Source organism: Podarcis filfolensis (assembly GCF_964270895.1).
Source record: "Podarcis filfolensis genome assembly, chromosome: 4".
Classification (NCBI taxonomy): Eukaryota; Metazoa; Chordata; class Lepidosauria; order Squamata; family Lacertidae; genus Podarcis; species Podarcis filfolensis.
In genome coordinates this window covers 26,283,821-26,303,220 of record NC_139607.1, presented here as the reverse complement: position 1 = coordinate 26,303,220, position 19,400 = coordinate 26,283,821, and the positions used below count along the sequence as shown (strand labels likewise).

At 38.7% G+C, this 19,400-nt stretch overlaps 2 long non-coding RNA genes across 11 annotated transcripts in view; one reads left to right on the top strand and one right to left on the bottom strand.

Moving 5' to 3' along the window:
* The window catches only part of LOC310761282, a 364,443-nt gene that overhangs the window by 75,422 nt on the left and 269,621 nt on the right, over positions 1–19,400 (top strand). The window lies entirely within an intron of this gene.
* LOC310761733 lies at positions 3,536–15,429 on the bottom strand. Its single transcript, XR_014547696.1, has 2 exons — positions 15,328–15,429; positions 3,536–3,882 (listed from the first exon to the last, which is right to left on the bottom strand). It is a non-coding gene; the product is annotated as an uncharacterized lncRNA (long non-coding RNA).

Genomic DNA, 19,400 nt, shown 5'->3' with positions numbered 1-19,400 from the left:
AACTTGTTGTTGGTTTTAATTATATATTTATGGGTGAACTTCTTAAGCATTATGCCACCTCCATGCCACCTCCTTCTGACTTCTAAATGAGCTAATTTAATGAACCACTCCTGGGGTACAGTTTTCATTCATTCCTCCATTTGACTCTGTTGTGCGTCGGATACTTACTTATTTGCTTCCTTTAGCTTTATTAATTGCTAGCAGTATATGTGGTTGTGCTGCTGAAGAAAAATCACACTGTCAAATATAACTTCCACGGAAAATGTGATATGTGTGAACTAGGATTTTTATTGTTGTCGCTATCTGGTATGATGAACCTATGAAATGAACTTCCCTTGTGAAAAAATAATGATCCAAGCACAGTGAACTTAATGAGAATGTATGCATGTGCCTCCCCCAACCCAGCAAAAATATCAAACCTATGTTTGCAAAGGTGCATCTGTAAAGGAAGCAAGTTCACTATTTTGCAAGTCCATTTAAAATATTGTGAAAGAAAGCCAAGGGGTTGTTGCTATGAGACCTGAGTAGGTGGTCAAAGTTAAAATTAGACTTCTGCCTACTCCCTATAAGTATTGAATAACAGTTCATTAGTTTTATTCTCTAAGAGTTGATAGATTTGGATTTCTGTTCTATTTGTTTTCCTCTTTTGTTTTCTATTTCTTAGGAATCTTTTATCATCTTTTTACTGAGAAGTTGATGTGCTCTTGTTTCCTGTTCGCCGCTTAGAGTCCATATGTAGCCTGATCATGTAGTACCCCACTTTTTGGATCAGTCAGAGTGCTGTGTTTTTTCACCTGGGTAATCTAAGACAATTAATACCCTTTTTAGTACATTGGCTGTGCAAATGTCGCTGATCCTCTGCATGTATCATTTGTTATGCTATTTGTTACAGAAGACCTTTGCTCTGCTAAATTCCATGCCTAGGTTCAGTCTTACCCAACCTGGTGCTCCCCCACATGTTGTTGAATGCCAACTTCCATCAGCCCCAGGCAGCATGGTCAATTGTTAGGAATGATGGGAGTTGTAGTCCCACAAATCCGGAGGGCACAAGGTTGGACAAGGTTGCTCTACTCAATTAATTGCTCAAACATTTTATGAAAATAACACACACACATATTTTCAATAGTTGTGTAGACCGAGGAGCTGTGTCCACCCTGGACAGTGGTATATTATGGCCAGACAAGCTCTTGGATGCTGTGTTACATTGAGAACTCAGAATGGATATACTTTCCCCCCAGTCACTCCCAAATGCTTGGGAGTAACAACAATAGAAACTCAGGTAGGATGTATACTGCAGATCAGGAAAGGTACCATTAGGGCCAAGAGAATGCCAGCATAGTTCATGAGCTGCATCAAGGAAGCTCTCAAAGGCACAGCTTCAAAAATGGAAGTCTTTTCCAAATGACGACAACCAAAAGGAGCACAGACTTTGGCCAAAGAAATGCAAACTGGCAATAAGGAATGCAGAAAAAGAATTTACAGAACATGTCGCTATAAACATTAAAGCTAATAAAAATATTTAAATACATTAGGAGCAGAAAACTGGCTAGGGAGATGGTAAAAAGGAGGCAAGGGAGTAAGGTAATTGCAATGAGACTGAACGAATTATATACATATTTCATCATGGAAGATGAAATAACTTTTTCAGGAAGGTAGTCTGAGGAACTGCGGTACAAAGTCACTCGGTCTGGTGGTATTCAGTGAAGAGTTTAAAAGAATTTAATTTACTGATCTTCTAGCAAAGATATAGTACTTGTTTGTAAGTTCAGCCCCCATATATGAGAACCATAAATAGAACCCTTAAAAAAAAAAAGGAATCCAGGGAGGATCTGGGAAATTAGAGGTTGGTTGTTTAACATCTACTCTGAGACAAGTGGTGGAAAGCATTATTAAAATTAGAATTGTCAAACATATATAAGTCCTGCTGGAGAAGTACCATCATGGTTTCAGCATGGGTAGGTCTTGTCTAACTAACTTTCAGAGTTGTTTGAGAGTGTCAGTAAGCACGTGGATCGGGGTGATCCAGTACACACTGTGTACTTAGACTTTCAGAAAGCTTTTGATAAAGTCCCTCACCAAAGAATTCTGGGTAAGCTTACCAGTAATGAGATAAGAGGACAGATCTTCTTATGGGTCAGTAACTGGTTAAAGGAAGAAAGTACTGGTAAACTGGAAAGTAGGAAGAAACGGACAGTTCTCACAATGGAGGGATGAAAGAAATAGGGTCTTTCAAGGATCAGTATTGGGTTGTGTTCATAACCTGGGTGTGCAGTGAGGTGTGCAGTGAGGTGACAAAGTTTGCTGATAGCACCAAATTGTTTAGGGTAGTAAGAACAACAAGGGATTGTGAGGAGCTCCAAAATAGATAAAGAAATCTCTCCAAACAAGGTGAAAGGGGATTGAAGCAGCAAATGTGATTCAGTGTAAGCAAGTGTAATGGTGGCGCACACTGAGGCAAAAAAATAAAAATAAAATCCTAGTTTCACATATGATTGTGAGGTCTGAGCTGAATATGACTGCTGCTGGTGCACAACTCCATGAAAATGTTGACCCAGCATGTAGCAGCTGTGTAAAGGGCAAATACCCTATAGCACTTGATGATGCCGTGGCTTATGGGATTGTCCCATTATAATTGCTTCATGCCACAGCTATGGGCAGTTGTATAGTGGAGAAAGAACTGGGAACTGGGGTGGGGGAGGTAGCGCATCTCCAGGATTTTTTTCAGAGCAGGAGCAATTACGTAACCAACTTGCCTTCCTCTCGCAATTGAATGTGACAAGGAGGCTTTCAGCGATGACGATTTTGCTGTTATTTTCTTACCCACCCTTCACCAAAAAGTCCAGGGTGGGTTGCAAAATGTAACCCACCAACAGTACAATATTGTGTACTGTTTCAAGTTTTGCTATTGTTTGTGATGGATTAGCATGGAGGAAGTCAGAGAATGGGGATAATAATACAGCAGAGCCTAGATACGCCTTTCTTTTGATGGACTTCCAATTTAAATGGATTGCATTTCTAACAAAAAGCTACAGGTTGCATTTCGGGTGGTTGAAGATATTTTGCTTATTGTCTTTTACAAGTTGACTGAAGGCTAGCGGAAGTAAGCATCACTTTATGCATAAGATTGAAGTCATGCCATGTGGTTGAACAGAGATTTTGTCCCAGGTTCTCCCAGCCCAACTCCTACATGCTAGTTCCACCCTTTATTAGCTCAATATACTATTACTGTCAGCTGAGCCTAATAAACTGGGTATTATTCTATGTACTGCTGCTCTTTAGGCGGTATATATAATGGATCACCACTGCTCCCTTATGTGAGGTATTACTATGGGATATCATGGGGCTGTCATGATGAGCTTCTGCAAAAATTTCCACTGGCTATGGGATCTTTAATAAGCTATATTCTAGGCAGTTGGTCAGAAAAAAGACAATAACATGCTGGAAGATGCAGAACTGCCATATCCTACTGCCAATCTGGCCTGATTTCTTTTCTTTCCAGTTTCTGCCACCCCAGGGACTACCACTTGTTCCAGAGTTGGAAGAAAACAGCACAACACAAACATTTATTTGCAAATTTCAAACAAATGTTACCAACAGCTTTGGCTTTTTCTTTCTTTCTTTTTAAAGCAGCAACACTAGAACTCATGCCATCAGATTTTGGGAACTCGCACTCCCTGAATATATTCCAAAATATTCAGTGATCATCTATGTTTTTGCTTTAGACAGTTGTATTAAGAATCACAAAGGAACGCCATAAGCACTAGGAGCAGTGCTGTTCTCCAAGGCTCTTTTGATGTCTGTCCCCTTCGTCTGTTTTCCCCGCAACAATCACAGAAGTAGAGCCACCTTCCACATTGCGACTGTTTCCCAGACAAAGGTTATCTGCACAAAATTTTCAAATTTTGAAACATTTCATTATTACAGTAATGACTATTGCTACTCTTAACAGACATGCTGTCAGGTTGCAAAATGTATACATTGGTTCGTGCAAAGGGGGGGGGGGAAGAAAGCGCAAGAGAGAAACCTCCTTTTTTTTATTAAAACACACACACATACACACAACAAAGGTCAAAACTTTTAAAATGTCACTTCTTCTGCAGTTTTGCATAGAAAATACACTGAGTCAGTGGGAGGGCTCCTTGTCCATAGAAACAGGCTGTAAGAAAAGAATGTTATCCTGCTGTTGTAGTTTCCACTTTCACTGGCAGCTGCGGTCTGAGCAGAAAAGCACTGTGGGAGCCTATTGTTACCCCAGCTGGGTAATAGTTTTCTTATTTTACAGTCAGGAACCGAGGGGGGTTGGGGTGCCTCAGCAAAGTGCCTGAAAATATAACTCCTGCAAACAGATCGCTTTCCTTCTTCCCAATGAGAAACAGGCATCCATAAATCTTTCATTTTGGCCCTCCAATCAAGGAAATGAATTTCTCTAAACAAAAGGAGGACTCGAATTTATTATTATTATTTATCATTTGGGTGGGAATAAAATAAACAAACAGTGCATTAAAAAGGAGGCTGCGTGATTATCATGCTGAATTCACCTTGAGGAACGCCATTCCTTGCTACAATGCTGAGTAATGCAAATTGGTGTTTAATTATTATTTTTTAAAAACCAGTGTAAAAATTGACACAAAACAGCATATTTTTTGACATAAAGCTTTGTCTTTTTTTGCATTAAGAAAAAGTCTCCCATGAATGGGATCCTATACATGGGTGTAAATGGACTGGGTCTACAATTCAAAAGATTAATTAGCTGCAGAACAACCGTTTATATTTGTCACTAGTTTATCCAGTTAATGAGGCTGATTTTAGTTGCTGTGGCAACCTAAGTTTTAAAGGTGAAAGGTCGCTGACCCAGTCATAGAGCCTTACAATCTCTTTTGGGGGCAGTTAATATCCCAGAATTTGTCAAACCAACTAATCATAATGCAAACCCTTCAGGATAGGTAAAGTGATTTCTATAGGTCCCAACCACACAGTTTGAATTTTGAAATCTGTCTGTGATTCTCTCATTTCAAAGTGAAGAATGCAGTACAAAATTCAAAAAAATAGGTATGGGTTTCTGCAGTTCATAAAAAGTAAATTCCATGACAGGGACTATTATGGGAGAAGGCTAATTTGATAATTGGATCAGTGAAGTATGGAGAAATTTGTGCCATTTTGCTATATTGGAGGTATTTTTGCTGCATTCATTTGGTTAAGTAGAGGGCTTTATTCTCCACAAGGTGATTTTTTTAAATCATTATTTATCCGCTTTTCAAGAAGTTCTCAGAGTGTTTAAATTACATAATAAAACTATCTAAAACTTAATAAAATCTCTACTACACACTTCCTTAAACCTTTTAGGCCTGGTAAGGCAAATAGTATCAGCACCTTCTGGCTTTCAGAACCTTTGGCAAAGGAGGCTGTGCTTGCTGGCAAAACATTGATGCAAAATGGCCTCTCCTCATTGCTGCTGTTGTTGCCACACAAGAAACACACTGGCCAGGGGGAGTAGTGCCTCCCCAAACAACCAGGTCTAGGTTTCACAAATTGTGAGTGTCCAAGGAAGGCAGTGTCCCCTGGGCAGATGGTGTTAGTCATGCGTACCAGCTCTCAAGCCATGTGACTTCTAGTCTTGTGAAATTTGGTCCATTGTATGTACAGAGCATACAACACCATATCTCAAACTCACTCTAGTTTCTGAATATAAATATAGGACTCTTCTCAAGACCCAGTCTGTCTCCTGCCCAGTGGTGTTGCGGGTTCACTTCATGATGGGGAAAAATGGTAATTTGAAGGACCCTTTAGATCAGGTCATAGCCATCTTTCCTTGCTAAGTGGGATAGCCATGGGGTAGCTAAGTGGGACTTCAATGAAATGAATGGAAAAATAAGTGAGTTTGGCAGGGTGAGCATGAAAAAAGTCAGCAATGCTAGGCAATTGGGAGCCCTTGGCTCCTCTCTGGTTTTATTATTTACTGAATTCCTTTATGAACGGTATAATAATAATAATAATAATAATAATAATAATAATAATAATAATTTATTTGTACCCCGCCCATCTGGCTGGGTTTCCCCAGCCACTCTGGGCGACTTCCAACAAAGATTAAAAATACATCAAAACTGTCAAACTTCCCTGAACAGGGCTGCCTTCAGATGTCTTCTAAATGTCAGGTAGTTGTTTATCTCTTTGACATCTGATGGGAGGGCGTTCGACAGGGCGGGCGCCATCTCTCTCTCATACACACACACACAAACTTAAAACAATTACAGTAGTACCTCGGGTTACATATGCTTCAGGTTACATACACTTCAGGTTACAGACTCTGCTAACCCAGAAATATTACCTCAGGTTAAGAACTTTGCTTCAGGATGAGAACAGAAATCGTGCTCCGGCAGTGCAGCGGCAGCAGGAGGCCCAATTAGCTTCAGGTTAAGAACAGTTTTAGGTTAAGAACAGACCTCCGGAACGAATTAAGTACTTAACCTGAGGTACCACTGTACATAAATTAAACAATATAACAAAAATAGTACATGTATACATAAAATCAGTTCAGATCCAATACTGTACGTATACCAATTGGGATAATGATCTTCATTTTGAAAGCATGTTGAAAGTGGAATATATTTAGAAGACCCCCCCCCAAAAAAAGCAGATGGTGCTTGTAGGATAAGTGACATGAGCAAATTCCAAAGGATGGATGCCACCACACTAAACACCTGTTCCAACATCATGCAGAATGAACCTCCAAATGGTATGGCACCTACAGATGCAGTGATTGGTTGGGCATGAAGAGGGTTGAGACAATCTTTTAGTTTCCTGTGCCTTCTACCTGAGGTTTTATTGAGAAGGATGTCAGCCCAAAACGGATGTCTCAGGGGTCTTGCATTTTGCCTGGCCACTGCCACTCTCTGATGGGAGAAATGTGATCTGAATGTGTGGGGGCAAGGAGTAGCATCATGGGCAGGAGAGTCCAGCCCCCAGGTGGTTTAGCTTAGGGGGCTCTAGGGATGGACAAATCTGTTGATTTTGGTGTGTCTCAGTTTCTTCCCATTTTCACATTAGTGCGTCATATATTTCTCTTAGCCCTTGCAAAAATGTACCAGCATTTTAGTGCAAATTTCTCCTAATTTCTGCATGCAGTTTTACCTAATATAAGGCACTTTTGCGTGTTATTTTCACAAATATGTGCATTTTATGCACACTTTATACTAGTATATGCATCTTTGTACACATTACTTGGCTGATGAACTAGACTACAAAATTCAGGGAATTACAAATTTCGAAGGTGGCTAAGCTTTGGTGTGCATACTGTTTTAAAAAGTGCAGGTGGATACACCTTGAAATGCTGATTGAATTGCACTTCTCCCCCATTCCTAAGAGGATCTTGCTACAGGACGAATATGTTGTCTCTCCCTTCTTTAAATTAAACATTTCCCTCTTTGTGTATGCTCACAAGTATCAATTCCCACCCCCGCTCCCCATTCTAAAACCAAGTTTTAACGCTGTCATGCCGCAAATCTCTCTTTTGTAAAAACAAACCCTAAGTAGGGTTAAATTCTGATTAATAGGACCTAGAATAGTAAAGGATACAACCAACAAGGTGCTGCCCTGGGTTCCTTTTGGGTCAAAGGACAGGATAGAAATGTAATAACAACAACAACAAATTACTTTGAAAAATCTTAAGAGACATGTGCAAATAAGTAAAAATAAACACACGAACACATATAATCTGCATAATTTCTATGGGGTCTGCTTGATTCCATATTGTTATACTTCAAGTTAAATCAATACCTTAGAATGCAGGTCAGAGCCTTGCTTGAAATGTATGAGTGTTTTGCCAAGTGTAATTGCTTAGGACATGAAAATATCGATAGACAGAAGGAGATTTGTGTGAAATATTTTAAGAGATACTTTGAAGGATGTGATATTCCTACCCACGAAACTTCAGTGTCTGAGGATAGATAGATAGATAGATAGAAAGATAGATAGATAGACAGATAGATGATAGATAGATGATAGACAGACAGACAGACAGATATAAAAACTGGTTGTTAGGAATATCTGAAACTGCCTTATACTGAAGGCAGATCCACACTGTACATTTAAATCTCACCCGGGGAACTGCAGTGTCTCCCTCACAGACCTACAATTCCCAGAACTCTTAAAAAACTACAGTTCAGGTCAGACCAGTGCTTCCTCTAGATTTCATTATCTAGCACTCACAGACGGAGGCTGCCCGAGGTTTTAGGCCAGGGTCTTTTCCAGCCCTACCTGGGACTCGAACTTTGACCCTTCTGGATGCAAAGTGAATGCTTTGCCACTGGGCTATGGCCCCTCCAGTTGTTGCCAAATGCACATAAGAGGTATGTGTATGTCAGATCCTCCAAGTCTCCCTATTTTCTAGGGACAGTCCTGGATTTACAGAAGCCATTCCGGTTTCTGATTCGATCCCAGAATGTCCTGCTTTCCCATGGGACGTCCCTATTTTCATCGGATAAATGTTGGAGGGTAGGGTGATGCAACCCTCAAGCCAAGTGGATAAGTAACTTTACAACCTTTTAGAAGACATCTGAAGGCAGCCCTGTATAGGGAAGGTTTTTTTTAATGTTTTGTTTTGTTTTTAAATATGGAGAAATGTTGGAGGATTTGGTATGTGTGCCAAAGAGGCAAGCAGGAGGGGCTACTCGAATTTTTCTCAGCCAGTGCTTCCCCACTGAATGTCTTCTCCCTAGCCATTCTTTATAGCCACCTGAGTTATGGAAGTCACGCTCCCTGGGAGAAGTGGGAGGGTGACTTGGGGAGAAGTGGCTTCAGAGAGGAGCAAAGTGAAGAGTACAACACCCCTCCTTGCCTCCTCCTTCTGCTCTTCCCATCTCTCTTCCCATCCCTGTTCTATAGGAATTTGGTATAACCTGCATTCAAGCAGATGCATCATGGCAACTGGTTACATCTGTGCTTAGCAGGGTGGCTGGGCTATAAAAACAGGCAAAGTGACAGACGTATTAAATAATATTTCTTTATATTGTTTATGTGAAACTTTTTTGTCCAAGAGTCAACTTGGCTACTTCCTTCCATAATAAAGGTCACAGGACCAGTATCCTTTTGGATGCTGGAGTTACAATGTCCATTTATAAGCCATTTTATAAAATGCAAGGATTACACAGCATCGTGTGAAACTGGGTCACTCTCCCTTCAGGAACTCATGTGGCTGGTGAATCACCTTGGGGACACAGCTCAACAAGAGCCTCTACCAAGCCTGATAAATTCCAGCTGAGCATATGCTGGAGGGCTTGGCAGATAATAATTGAAATATAAAGGAAAATGTTTTCTCTCTCTGCCACACATGGCCAAATGGCCTGTATACCACCTGTAGCTCCTGACAATGCCAGCTTATGAAGGAGTTGCCATTTACATCAAGGTGCTCTAGTTATGAGATGTTCTAGTTTTTAAAAAAACTATATAGTTTTCTATGGCATTTCTGCTGTTCTGTTATGGTTCTTATTATTTCATGGTGCTATCATAGAGTTGGAAGGGACACTGAGGGTCATCTAGTCCAACCCCCTGATTTGTTTTTTCTTTTATTATATTAGATTTATTATAAGAACAGTAACAAGAAAACAGTGCAAAAATGAAGCCGACAACAGCAGAAGATGCAATTCTCTTTTTTTTTTAATTTCTTTTTATTGTGTTTCGTTTAAATAACCAAAATAAAAACCAAATCAACAATTACACAAAGAAAAAAGACAGAAAATAAGTACATAGATGTCCAGTCATAACATAAGAATAACATCAGATTCCATTACAGTTCTTTATCTTCACACTTAGATCTTCATATCTTCAAATGCTTAAATCAGTCCCCTACACGCCTATTGACCTCCATCCCTCCCGATTTCAGGCTTCTTAGTATAAATAATTTCATTCTCCTGCAGCTAATAATTATTACTGGTTTACACATCATAGGATCTATATTGAACCTGCTATAGTTTTTAGGTTTCTATAATTCCCTTCAATATATATCATAAATTTATTCCAATCGTTAATGAACTTTGTATTTTTTTGGTTTCTAATTTTTTGTGTCATTTTTGCTAGTTCAACAAATTCGAATAATTTTGTTTGCCAATCTCTAATTGCTGGGGTATTTGGGTTTTTCCAATTTTGGGCGATTAATATTCTAGCGGCAGCTGTGGCATACTGGAATAATGTCTTATCTTCTTTTCTGATTTCGTCCCCAATTATACCTAGTAAGAAGGCCTCTGGTCTTTTGGGAAATGTATATTTAAATATTTTTTTTAACTCATTATAGATAAGTTCCCAATATTTCTTCATTTCGTCGCATGTCCACCACATATGGAAAAAATTACCTTCTTTGATTTTACACTTCCAGCAGTTCTTATTTCCTGTTTTATACATTTTCGCTAACTTTGCCGGTGTGATGTACCACCTATACATCATCTTTTCTAAATTTTCCCTAAGTGTGACACATGCCGAGAATTTCATTCCATTAGTCCATAATTTCAGCCACTTATCATATTCTATATTATATCCCAGATCCATTGCCCATCTTGTCATAACCTCTTTTATTTCCTCATCTTTGGTGTCCCATTCTAATAAAATGTTATACATTTTAGATAATAATTTGGATTTACCTTCAATTATTTCTATCTGAAATTTGGATTTCTTCTCGTTCATCCCTACTTTTTTATCTTCTATCCTAACAAGTTTATTATTGAAATAATTTGGACTTTTGTATTAGTTGTATTAGTTGTGAGGTTATGTTAGATTCTACTTAAATTGGGAATTTATAGACGGGAAGTTTTCTAACTAGGTCCTCAGTCTGGGAAACTAATTGATATCTGGGACTAAGTTGGGATTTACTTAAGCTTATTTTGCAGTATTAACATACTTGTTGGAACCCAAAGTGATTGAAAACCCTAAATGGTAAAAATTTGTGATCTGGGTGTTTAAGAAAGTGCTTTTGGATATAGTGTTTGATAATTAATTGGATTGGGTTTAGATTGTGCGCCCCCTAGGGGAGAGAATAAACACTGCAAGAGTTTTTTAATTAAAAAACTAGAGAAGGAGAAAATGTCGGGGAAAAATGGAAAAAAGATAGGAGGAACATCATCGGAAAGGAGAGCATCCCGACAAGAAGAGATTAAGGACCTAGATATTTTATGGTTAAAAATAAAAGAGGAGTTCAAGCAGAGTGAAATACATATGGAAAAAAAACTAGGAGAGATGCATGAGTTGATAGATAAGAAAATAGAGGGTGCAGTAGGAGAACTGTCAAGTAAAATTAAAGACTTGACAGTCCGGTCAAAAATTTTGGAAGAAACAAATAAAAAAATACAGAAAGAAGTGAAAGAACAAAGAAAGGAGACAGATAGGATAAAGGATGAGATAGGAGAATTAAATAGAAATCAACATCAAGTTCTGGATAATTTAGCGATGATCGAAATGAAACAAAAACAGTTAAATTTGAAATTTAGGGGAGTGGGAGAAGAAATAAACGAAAATATTAAAGAAAAAATGACCAAAGAACTAGCGAAATGGTTAGAATTGAAGGAAGAAGAGGTTGCATACACGGTGGAAAACGCTTTCAGAATTAAAACAAAGACCAAACAGGCAAAATCAAAAAAAGTCGCAGGAGACTGTTTAGTTATCTTTAACTCAATAGAGATGAAAAATTTGATATTGAAAATAAGCTATCAAAAAAAATTAATTATTGATGGCAGACCAATCATCATCTTTAAAGAGATACCAACCAGACTACTGCGCAAAAGGGAAGACTATAAACAGTTGGCAAACGTTTTAAAAAAGAATAGTATACAATATAGATGGGAGTTCCCTGAAGGGATTTCCTTTTTTTATAAAGATAAAAGATTTAGGATTGCCGAGACTCAAGAAGTGAAGAAATTTTTGCGTAGATATGAGAAAGAGCTAGGAAGAGTAGAAGAGAGATATGAAGGAAGAAAGGAGGATCCAGAGGAGAGAAGAAAGAAAAAAGAGATAGGAAAAGATCAAGAAGATAAAGGCAGAGAAGAAGGAGTAGAGGAAGAAGAAAAGGGAGAGGTAGTAGAGGAAGAGGAAGAAGAAGAAGAGGAAGAGAACAGAGAAAACAAAACCACTCGAATTTAAATTATTAGTTACCTGTAAATTGGAAAGTACTCATTATAATGAATTTGAAAGTTTTGTCATGGAATGTGAATGGTTTGAATGAAAAAACCAAAAAGAATAAAATTGTAAATGTGTTGAAAAGAAAGAATTTTGACCTAATCTGCCTACAAGAGACACACGTGATTAAAAAGCATAAACACATCCTGATACACAAAAAGTTGGGAGTTGAGTTCATAAATTGCATAGCCGAAAAGAAAAGAGGGGTAGTGATATATGTGAAAGAAAAATGGGAACCCAAAGTGATTTGTAAAGATGACGAAGGAAGGATTTTGGGAGTACAAATTAACTTCCAGGGTGAAAAACTCAATGTGATAAACATATATGCCCCAAACCTGAATAAACCAGAATTCTTTAAGAAATTGGAACAAATCTTATTGGAGTTAGAATGTAACAAGACGATATTAGTGGGGGATTTCAATGGAGTGCCAAAACCAGAACTAGATAGACAATCAGGAAAGAAAAAAAGTAAACAAGGGAAACTGCCTAGATCCTTCAATAATTTGGAGGAAAACTTAGACTTGATAGACATTTGGAGACACAAACATGCAATAGAAAAGCAATTCACCTTCTTCTCAGAGTCACACAAGAGCTGGGGTAGAATCGATCAAATCTGGGTCTCAAGGGATCTTACATTAAGAACTATAAAGTGCGAAATTCAACCTAGAACTCTCTCTGATCATAACTCGGTAACTTTAGAAATAAAAGGCAAATCACAGGGCGGGTTCAGATGGAGAATGAATGAATACCTATTGGAGAACGAAGAGGTGGTAGAAAAAGCTAAAACCACCTTAAAGGACTATTTCAGCTTGAATCTCAATAAAGAAACAAGTATGGACATAGTTTGGGACGCCAGTAAAGCGGTCTTAAGAGGGTTTTTTATACAGCAAAACAGTTACAGGAGGAAAGTAAGAGAACAAAAGAAGGAGGAAATTCTTAACCAGCTAAGAGAATGTGAGAAAAAATTGACAACAAACCCGAAGGATGAACAAAATATGCAAATAATAAAAATGTTACAATCTCAGTACTCAATGCTAACAAGTCAAGAAATTGAATGGAAAATCAAATCAATGAAACAAAAATACTTTGAGTCAGCTAACAAAACGGGTAAATTACTAGCTTGGCAATTACGAAGAAGGCAAAAACAAAACGTAATAAACAAGATAAAAATAGAGGAGCAATTGATAGAAGATCCAAAAGAAATAAAGGAAAAATTCCTCAAATTCTACGAGAAGTTGTACAAAAAAGAAGAAGAAGAAATAACCCGTATAGAAAAATATTTAGAAGACTACAGCGGGAAGACCATAACAGAGGAAGAAAGAATTCAATTAAATAATCCCATAAAAGCAGAAGAGATTCAAGATGCGATAAGGAAGATGAAACCAGGGAAGGCTCCGGGACCGGACGGATTGTCAGCCAAATATTATAAAGTATTGGGAAACCAATTAACGCCAGTGCTGCGTGACATCATGAACAACATATTAAGAGGAGGAAGAGCACCAGAGACATGGAAAGAGGCTCACATTACGATGATCCCTAAACCAGACACGGATAAACTGAACGTTAAAAACTATAGACCCATATCACTTTTAAATAATGATTATAAAATTTTTGCGGAGGTGATGGCAAGCAGACTTAAAAAATGTCTAGTAAATCTAATACATAAGGATCAGGCAGGATTCCTTCCAAATAGGTTACTCAAGGATAATGTAAGACACACCATAAATATTATTGAATACCTGGAATGTAAGAATGAAATACCCGCGGTGCTGATTTTTATCGATGCCGAAAAGGCATTCGATAATGTCTCATGGCAGTTCCTGTTGAAGAGCATGGAGAAAGCAGGGGTGGAGGGCGAGTTTATGGAAGGAATAAAAGCAATATATTCGAAACAATCTGCAAAATTGATTATAAATAATAACCTAACAAACTCATTTAAAATTGAAAAAGGAACAAGACAGGGATGCCCTCTATCCCCGCTTCTATTTATTATGGTACTAGAGGTAATTACAAATAAAATAAGAGCAACACCAGAGATCCGAGGGATTAAAGTAGGAACAAAAGAATATAAACTAAAAGCGTATGCGGATGATTTGATGTTATCCCTGGAAAATCCGCAAAAAAGTGTTGGTAAGGCCTTGGAGCTGTTGGAAGAATTTGGTAAGGTATCTGGTTTCAAATTAAATAAATTAAAGACAAAGATGATGATCAAAAATTTGGGAAAGGAGGAAAGTGAAAAATTGGAGATACAAAATGGAATTAAGGTGTCAAAAAAAATAAAGTATCTGGGAATTTGGTTAACTACAAAAAACATAAATTTGATTCAAGATAATTATCTTACAACATGGAAGGAGATTAAAAAAGACCTAGATACGTGGAATAGAGTGAAGCTTTCGTGGACGGGAAGGATGGCAGCAATAAAAATGAATTTACTTCCAAGAATGTTATTTCTGTTTCAAAATATCCCAGTGATCAGAGGCTCTAAAATGTTTATGGATTGGCAAAAAACTCTTTCGAAATTTATATGGCAAGGGAAAAGGCCGAGAATTAGATTTAAACTTCTTACAGATCGGAAAGAGAGAGGGGGATTCTCGGTACCTAATCTGAAATTATATTTCGAGGCCGCCTGCCTTTGTTGGATCAAAGATTGGATTAATCTGGAAAATACAGATTTATTAGACCTAGAGGGGTTCGACAATAGGTACGGCTGGCACGCCTATTTATGGCAAAACAAAGAAAAGGTACACAAAGGGTTTTCAAGTCATATTATTAGAGGGGCTCTATATGAAGTGTGGGAGAGAAATAAAAAACTCCTAGAATGGAAAACACCTTGGTGGTTATCACCAACTGATATTTTAATAATTAAAAAAGTAAATATGGAAGGAGTTAGGCTGACCTATGAAGACCTACTGATAAGATCAGAAAGTGGATGGAAGATGAGAACATATGAGGAGCTGAAAGATAAGTTAACAAGCTGGTTACAGTTCCATCAAATAAATGCAGAAGATGCAATTCTTAATTCCTTGAGCTTAGCACTTTCGTTTTGAAGGTGGGATGAGAGCTTTTTCTCAAGCTGAACTGCTCTCTTTAGTTGCTCTCTAAAATATACCCCAAGAGGAAGCGAAGGAAGGCTGTGTGTGCAAACAATCCATAGGATAAAATGATGTTTACCTGTTTTAGTTTGGTCCATCATATATTCCTCATGGATTTTTATAATTCCAGTCTAAGGCTGTTCTGCTCTCAGAGGCACCAGCTTGTGAGGATGATTGTGTGTGTGGGGGGATGTTGTGCTTGCGATGTCACGCTTGACATCAGGACGTTGGGAAGAGCTGGGGTGGGGCTGCACAGCTTAAATGGCTGGTGGCTAGCCTCTTCTGCCACCTCTTGGCACTGCCCCCAGCAGGAGGCCCCTTCGACCCTCCTTCCCCTCCACAGCAGGAAGAGAAAAAGAAGGAGCCAGCCACTGCTTGGCTCTGTGTTTTGCCTCTGTGCTTTTTGGACATGGGGGGGGGGAGGCTCCACCCTAAAAATATTCAGGGGGTCCAAAAGGGCTCGGCCATCAGGAGCTGCCACCCCTGTGTGCTCCCACAGTGCTTATGGGTGGAGTTCAGTGTTGCTCTATGACAAACATTCTGTCTCTGCAAGCAGTTGAGTTTGCCAGACAGGAAAGTTCCCCCTCTCTTCCGTCCATGCACTATTCTGGGGGGTTCCCCTGATCCCTCACAGCCAATTTTGAGGGGCATAGGGATTGCAGGTGGAGAAACTGAGGGGAGAGCCCCATTGCACAAGCAAAAGTCCTTGCATGTTTCAGCTGACAGGGCTCATTAGGTAATTGTTATGTTGGATTACTGTAGGAAGATCAGAATAGTCTCACATTTCTAGAGATTGACCCCTTTCTTTCTTTCTTTCTTTCTTTCTTTCTTTCTTTCTTTCTTTCTTTTCTTCCTGGTTAGTAGTATTTTGTGATGATCGCAACGTAGTCATCCATAATTTCGCAGAAGCATGCTTAAGACGCCTGTTATTCCTATTGGGAAACATTTTCTATTTCAACTCAGCTAGAGAAGGAGCCCCCACAGCAGCTCTGGAATTTATGTGCTAAGCTCAAGGGATCGGTGTTGCATCTTTTACTGTTGTCTGATTTATTTTTGTTCTTTAAATAAATGTCACAGGAACCTGGGAGAAGTGCCAGCTTACTTTCTTTATAAATAATAAAAGAAAGCATCGTAATTGATAGATGGCATAAAAAAAAAATCCACGTTGGAAAGCAATTTACACTGCAAAGTTTGAATGAGAAAATGCATTAGTTTTAATTACTTGTGCCATAGTATCTTCTAAGGGCACATGGGGAATGGTCTCAAAATGCTGATAGTGAAAGAGAGTGTGCCTCAGGATCCAATTCTCCATAGTGGTTCTCTAAAGGACTGGAAAATGAACATATCTCAACAGATGAAAAGCTTTATAATGGAGATATGGTTTATGCACTCCTTTATTGCTGCCGGATGCCAACAACAACAACAGGTGGCATCCAAACCCATTACCTGTTCTTTTCTGTATTACATAAAAGTTTTGCGTACCTAGGCAAGGCTTTGAATTTTGATGACCTGGTGAGATTTAGTCATTAAAAGAAGAATTCCAAGCTTATCAAAAGGAATGTCACATGGCGGTTAAACTACTAGCTGCCACAGTTGTAACACAGTTGTAACAGGAGAGCCAGTGTGGTGTAGTGGTTAAGAGCGGTAGACTCCTAATCTGGGGAACCAGGTTCGTGTCCCCACTCCTCCACATGCAGCTGCTGGGTGACCTTGGGCCAGTCACACTTCTCTGAAGTCTCTCAGCCCCACTCACCTCACAGAGTGTTTGTTGTGGGGGAGGAAGGGAAAGGAGAATGTTAGCCGCTTTGAGACTCCTTAAAGGGAGTGAAAGGCGGGATATCAAATCCAAACTCTTCTTCTTCTTCTTCTTCTTCTAACTATCGTCCCTGTTTTCTCTAACAGCAAATGGCAAATTGAGATTCCTGTTTTACTATGGGTTATGGCCAGTCACTCTGCTTTTGGGCGCAAATTCTGAGGTGAACAATTCAATACTCTCTCATGGGTAGTCAGGATCTATAACTGTTAGCCAGATGGGCGGGGTATAAATAATAAATTATTATTATTATTATTATTATTATTATTATTATTATTATTATTAAAAAATTATTAATAAGAGCTTCATAATATGGAGACCATGCACACAGATGCCATTAGGTCACTGGCTGAGGAAGACATGGGCCTTTCGAAGCATCCACTCAGGCAGCATATTGTCAGTGGTTACACTATATGCCTTTCCACAATGGGCATAAAAATAGCAATGCAGCAAACCGTATCTGAAAGACACATGGGGGTTCATTGCTTCTTTCGTTATGAGTTAGAGATTTTCTTTTAAATACACGGGGGCCTAAGAAAGTGGCTTTGTGAGCTAGATCTGTCCTATAGCCCTTCATTTGTCTATCTCTAATAAGAGAGGTTGTTATAAGTGTTGTTGTTGATGATGATGATGCTTTTTTCTTTGTCTAGCAGGGCTTGAAAGATGTGCTCATTTAATTATAGGGGAGAAAAGACCAAACATTCCAAAATATGTAAAGGGGGGGGACTTTTAGGGCTGTGGCCCATGTAGGGTCAATGGGTGCAACACCCATCCTGGAATATTGATTCCCCCCCACCATAAAAACAAGATTTATTTATTTTTTAAACACAGTTTAATGTATATTACAAGACAGTTTCAATTAAAGAGTATTTTTACAGTAGAAGAAAAGGTTTGGTTAAAAAATGAATCTTCAGCTACTATGAATGTGAACAATGTGTTAAAACTAAGTAACATAAGAAGGGAAATGGGTTAAGAGTAACTTACTGGTGGCACCCCACCCCACAGGATATCACAGAGCAGTGACCCCAAAATGGTTATTTTCTACTGTTACCCTGGCACTCTGCAATGCCCTTCTCTCTGGCATACACGAAACATCATCCACTAGCTGTTTCAGATGTTTTGTAAAGACATATAATTTTGTCCTGGCTTTGCCTGACCCAAAAGATTGTATCCTGTTATTACTGAATTTCTATTTCAATCTGTTTTCATAATACTGTTTTAATGGGGGTTTTTTGTTGCACCTCTGTTTTTATGATGGCATTTTATTGTTTCCAGTTTGTATTTTTGCATACTGCTTTGAGATTTTTTAATATTAAGAAGTACTCTTAAAACAAATGAATAAAATAAATTCTGGCCAGGAAGTAGCAGCTTGACCACTGGCGAAGGTGAAGGAGAAGCCATCTCTGTGATTTTCTGCTATTCTAGGCTGGAGCAGGGCAGGGTTTTTCCCCTGGCTGCCACCTGTGGGAGAACCACTGAACACTTCTGAATTCTTAAAATTATTGTTCTCATTCAGCTTACACATTTCCAGGGCTAGCAATTCCTAGACACTAATGACACAATCCTATGCACAATTACTTGGAAGTAAGTCCAACTATGTTCAGTGAAACTCTCTCCCCCTATGGATGTGCATAAGACCACAACCATAGATACTTCAGCTTAGCAACAGGATTCTGGAAGCTTCTGTTGGTTATGAAAAGATCACTGATTTTCCATTCATTTTCTTTGAAATGCCACCTGGAGATAGGGCAACACCACCTAGGGAGGAAGATGGTTACAGCCATGACAAAGCTGATTGTCCTATAGTACCCTAAAATAGCGGTGCCCTATTCTGTAAAGATATATGTGTGTGTGTGTGTGTGTGTGTGTGTGTGTGTGTGTGTGTGTATGAATAACCCATTCTTTTGTTAAAATATGCAGGCATTCCTACGGCCAAGACAACCTACAAGTGTACCAGTTTTTTAAAAAAATATGCACTCTTCATCTCAGCAAATAAGATGGAGTCTTCTTAGGGGGAGGGCAATTTCGTAAAGCGATTAATTATTCTTGCCATTTTAATTTTTTTAAAAAATAAAAAATGGCGACAGGATCCTTAAGAAGAAGACAACAAGCAAAGCTAGCTAACCAGCGCGTTCTCTTTTGTGAAGTTCACAATGACTGAGAAGTAAATTGCTTCTTAATAAGTTTTGTATTCTCCAAGGGTATGGTTAAAGGGTTAATTTAACGCTTGACCCATTAAAACCACTGAGTGCAGTGAGAACCTTACACGGCTGATCAGATGATTATTTCTGGGAGATAAGTGGCTGAAAACTGAGCTTCACTAGTTCAGGTAATCAAGG